This window comes from Sceloporus occidentalis, unplaced genomic scaffold (assembly GCF_023333645.1).
Source record: "Sceloporus occidentalis isolate IW3139 unplaced genomic scaffold, rSceOcc1.0.p SCAF_4, whole genome shotgun sequence".
Lineage (NCBI taxonomy): Eukaryota > Metazoa > Chordata > Lepidosauria > Squamata > Phrynosomatidae > Sceloporus > Sceloporus occidentalis.
The window spans coordinates 184,549,801-184,555,197 of record NW_028316984.1 but is presented as its reverse complement, the minus strand read 5'-3'; the positions used below and the strand labels follow the sequence as shown (position 1 = coordinate 184,555,197).

The 5,397-nt window shown below is 41.5% G+C and overlaps 1 non-coding gene across 1 annotated transcript; it reads right to left on the bottom strand.

Moving 5' to 3' along the window:
- Window positions 1-1,159: 1,159 nt before the first annotated feature.
- On the bottom strand, window positions 1,160-1,261 carry LOC149315125 (U6 spliceosomal RNA). The gene has a single exon (XR_016281204.1). It is a non-coding gene; the product is annotated as a U6 spliceosomal RNA (small nuclear RNA).
- Window positions 1,262-5,397: the final 4,136 nt, after the last annotated feature.

Genomic DNA, 5,397 nt, shown 5'->3' with positions numbered 1-5,397 from the left:
AAAATCCATAATTCTGGTCCTAGAACGTGCCCTTGACTTATACATGCGGTCAACTTATAGTGAAATATATACAGTATATTTCCATGCTCAACCATAGACACATTTTCTACAAGAAAAATGACTCAGATGCAAATAAAATGCAGGTGACAGAAATACTCTTGACCTTGGATTGAAGGTAAATAGAAGAAAGATGACAAAAAAGCAAAACAAAACAAAAAAGCAAGGCTGTCTCTTGCAAGAAGCATTGGACATATAATAAATACGAGGCAAAAGAAGGAACTCAGAGTGGGAGTGGGGGAGGGGGGAAAGATCATTTGATTTCTGCATTTATTGATTTAAATCTGTACTAGAGTGTGAGAGAAGCAGGCATGATAAATATTTATTCCCGGAGGGACACGAGTGAAGAAGCTGTGGCATCTTTATAAGCATGGCATTAGGCAGGATTTAGAAGAATGGGCCACCCCTCATCCATTATTCAGCTGCAGAAGTTCACCTGAGGTGACCATTCCAGTCCAAAGCATGCCACAGTTGTTCTAGTCACTCAGGTCTCATGTGTCCTGTGCCTGACACGGACTGGAATCATGTCCGGGAGTGATAGGAATGCATGAAACCGAGGAGAGGATATCAATCTTGCTTAGAGCTTGGAAAAGTTACTTTGTAGGACTATAAATCATGCAATCTGCCAGCTATCAAGTTCAAAGTATTCTGGATGCTATGGTAAAACAATACAAAACAAAACAAAAATTCCAAGGTCTGATCTTACCCCATGTAATAGAGGCTGGCTAAAGGACAGGGCAATCATATTTTCTGAAAATTGTGTACATCAAGCTATTATTTTACACAATTCATTCTACTTCTGCTACTCAAGGGGAAGGCATAGAGGTGATGCTTATTCCTCACTTTCTTTTGATTCCAATGAACTTACCAGTCCTTGCTCAAATATCTTCAGTCACAGCATGACAACTAGAAATGCGGGTTGTTGTTGTTGTTTTTAAAAGTAAAGGGAAGAAAGGTGAGAACTTCATGATACTGAATTATTTGTTGAATAAACATTTCCGACTTTTTTCCTGTGCTTGTGTAAACTCCTCTCTCCAATGAAGAACCAGAAGGCAAGTATAACATTCACAAAGGAACCTGCAACTTGCTATTAATTCTTTTTTTTAATATGGAACATTTCACGAATTTGCATGTCATCCTTGTGCAAGAGCCATGCTAATCTTCTCTGTATTGTTCCAATTTTAGTATGCCACAGTATGCTATTTAGTATGCTATTAATTTGAAGGGCAAGACACAATTGAAACTATAGCATGTGGGAGATGTCTATGTGTGGGGCAAATGGTATACTTCATTGGGGACCAGAGTCTAAAGGGACTTGAAAGTCTTGATGCACCTGGACTTGGCTGCACTCTTCTTTACTATTTGGGAAAAGGTGAGGAAAAACAATAGATTGTGCCTGAGGATATTAACAGAACCTTATTTCTGTGTATATCTATGTATTTATTATACAAATCTTGTGATAGTAGATAGACCCAATTAGAAGCAGATAGAGCAAACTCAAGCAACATTCTGAGCTGTTGGCCCAATCCCAACCTAAAGCTGTAGTCTAGATGAAGGTGCCTCTGCGCCTCTGTGTTAAACTAGGATTGTTTCCCCCTGAGAGACAGAAATATTAGATTCCCTCTATTTGATATTTGACATCTCAAGAACTAGAAGTTCCTATGTTCCTTGAGCACTGGCAAGAAGAACAGCTGCCTGGTGGAAGCACCACAAGACACTGGGGCCAGGAGGGATTTGCAGGTTGCTGAATAAGGGCCCGAACAGACAGGCCAAAATAAAGCTGCTTTGGATCACTTTGGAGGTATGCTGTTTAAATGACGCATGCATCTTAAGAGGGCAGAAGCTGTGCCACAGCTGCGTTCCAGTCATTAGGACTGGAGCATGGCTTTAGTGTGGCCTCCGGCCTCTTAGGACACATGCATCTTTTAAACAGCAAACCTCCAAAGTGACCTGAAGCAGCTTTATTTTGGCCTGTCTGTTTGGGTCCTAAGTATCTAATTCACTCACAGTTAGTTTCGGTGCAGCTTTGGACAATGTTACTCTGAACACTGAAGCACAGTGTCAAAGGAACTTAGGCGCGGTACAGAGCGCCAAAAAGAGGAACCTCCCCAGCGCCTCTCTTTACTCCACAGGAGCACTGCAGCAACCAAATTGTGCGGCGCTGCTGTGGAGGAAGAAGGGAGCGCCCGGAAGTGGCTCCTTTTTGCAGCGCAGCTGCGACGCCGCAAAGCACCAGAGACAGCATGGTGATGTTGCTGCTGTGCCGCACCGTTTGGACTCAGCACAGCTGCGACATCATCACTGTGGGCACTGTCTTTACAGCACTGCACAGCTGTGGCACGTCCATGATGTGCTAGGGTTGCAGTGTGTGTGCACGCCGCACCCTCGAGCAACCCTAGCAAGTCATGGGCGTGCCACAAAGGGCCCGTCTGTACAGAGCCTTACAATCTTTGTTTTACACTCTGTTTAATCCTAAAATAAATTTCACCAGGACCCCGGGGAACTGGAAGACATGATTCATAAGCATGACACAGATTTTTCTGTAAATGCTTCTTGTAAAATATTTCTCACAATAAGTCTTCAAGGGTGCACCCACACAGTAGAAATAATGCAGTTTGACATCACTTTAACTGCCATGGTGCCCTCCTACAAAATCATGGGATTTGTAGTTCTGTAAGGCATCATCATTCCTTGGCAGAGATACACATTCCAAGACTCCATAATAGTCTCATTATTTTAAGGGAATGATTTATTACTTAAGTGTTATTATTTATAAGAATATTTTAACATTAAAAACAATTTAAAACATTCTAATCATATTTTTTAAACTCATAAAAACAATTTTAATTCATCCTGCCCCCAAATCTGAATATTAGGGTCATAACATGAGACATGGCAATTCTATATTTTTCCCAGAAAGGAAGTACAAACCTGTCTAATCCTTATTTATTTAATGCATAATGCTTCATATGGGACCAACACACATTGCAGAGATAATCCCATTTGAGATCACTTTAACTGCCCTAGTTCAATGCTAGTTCAATGGATTCTGGGAACGGTAGTTTTGTGAGACATTGAGGCTTCTGTCAGAAAGCTCTGGGGCCACAATAAACTACAATTTCCAGGATTCCCTAGCACTGAGCCAGGGCAGTTAAAGTGGTCTCAGACTGGATTATTTCGGCAATGTGTTTTGGATCATAATGAAATTGTTAAGGGCGAGATGCACTGCTAGCCACAACTAGAATAGACACATTGTATCAATGGGAGTTAGAATTTTGACAATTTACAAAGTAGATTCAATGGACCTGCTTAAATTTGGATTAGCAATTGAGTTTAGCCCTAAATGATTATTAAATACATATGTAACACTTTCAAAATAATACTTGGACAGAAGGTGATGTAGTCACCTATTGTTTACTACCTGGAGCACCTGGGGGAAGGTTAAAAGGACACAAATGTGGTGACTTAATATGGGACAGTGTGGTATAATGGTGTGAATGTTGGACTACAAGTTTGAATCCCTGCTAGCCCATGGCAACCCACTGGGTGACTTTGGGTAAGTCACACTCTCTTAGTCTCAAAGGAAGGCAAAGGCACCCCCCCCCCAAACAAGTCTTGCCAAGAAACCCCATGATAGATTCACTTTATGTTTGCCATAAGGTGGAAACAACTAGAAAGCACACTGCAACAAATAGTAGTAGTAGTAGTAGTATTGGGCCTCACATTTAAAATGTGTTATTTATTTTTAGTGTCACTAAATTAGTAATTTTCTGGGTGAAAGAATATGCTTACTTTTAAGATTACAGTTTGCATAAACCTACAGGCAGTAAGGTCACGGGAAGTCTGGAAGCTGCAGTCAAAAGGTACCTTTGAAGGCCTCATTCCCACTACCTTTTCAATCAGATTGTGAATTGGTTTGAACTGGTTCAAATGACCTTGGTTCCCACTTAATCTGAATGGCTGAAACCATTCCGGGGGGTGCGTGCGTGCGCTAGGCCCATTTAACCCGTGTCTTTTTCTGTTTCTTTTTCAATAAATCAAATCTGCGCAAGTGTGAACCACATGTGGATTGGAATCGATTCAAATTTCCTCTTCGGCCGGCTGGAGCCAAATCATTTTGAATCGATTCATTTGTGAATGGGAACCACAAGTAGATTGTTTTGGAGGAAAAAATATGATTGGGGCAAATGTAGTTGGGGGAAAATGCGATTGGGGCAAATGTTGTGGGAACCATGCTCCGCTGTTGAATCGATCCATTGATTTGGATTGCACACTGATTTATCTGTAAGTGGGAATAGGGCCAAAAAAGTACCTGAGCAGCTGTATGGGAGGATCTGAGAATTGCTGCAGTATCAAAGAATGGCTGGCAAAAGATAATGTACAAAAACAACATGAGAAGGCAAACACTGAATGATTTGCTAGTCATCTATCTTTCAGCAAGAGTCTCCTAACATGCTGACTGAGCTGGGAAGCCTTTAAAGAAAAAGTATGTATCATGGTTGGAAGAAAGCCATTTTGCACCATTTGGGATTAAATTCTTGGGGTTCCTGGAGCAATTTTTTGCATACTCTTAGAGCTTGCTGTAGCTTGGTGTTCTTGCTGGTTCCAGCGATGTGGGAAAGAGGTATGGTGTAGTGGGAAATTAAATCCTTTAATAAAAACCAGACCAGCACAGAAAGTTCTCTCTCTCTTTTTCTCTTCATATAATGCAGGCTTAATGGCAAAGCGAATGTAGCATCCAAACTGGAAGCACTGTAACATCCAGATAAAGCGAGAGATTTGTCAAAGCCAATAACCTTATGCTAGGGAGATCCCTAGCTACTCGCTGTGGGGTAACAGCTCTTTCTTCTTATAAGAGCGTGGGAGAGAGATGAGACTCCAGAAAGGCTCCCCTGCTTTGACTCCTGTTTCCAATTTAGTAGTTTGTTTATGCATGCTTGCAAAAACACGCTTAATCTAAAAGAAGTGTTGTCAGGCAATGTAAGCATTTGGAAAGTTTATTGCTGCCCAGTGCCACTATCCCCTGCCCTGTCTATAAGAAGAAGAGGAGGAAGAGGAGGAAGAACAAGATGAAGAAGAGGAAAAGGGAAAAGAAAGATGATGATGATTTGGAGCTTGTCCCTTTAGCCGGTGGCAGAACATGTGTTCTGCATATGTTGTGGTTGTTTATTTCTAGAGCACCTGAGGAAAGTCAAAAGTGCTTAAAGCAAAGAGGTTGGGACCCAATAGGTGTTTGTGTAACAGTCGGCGGAGAGCACATCCTTTTCTGTAAACGAAGCTCACAGACATCTGATTCCTGGCAGTGCTACAAAAGGTCTGATACTACAAGAATGCTGGATT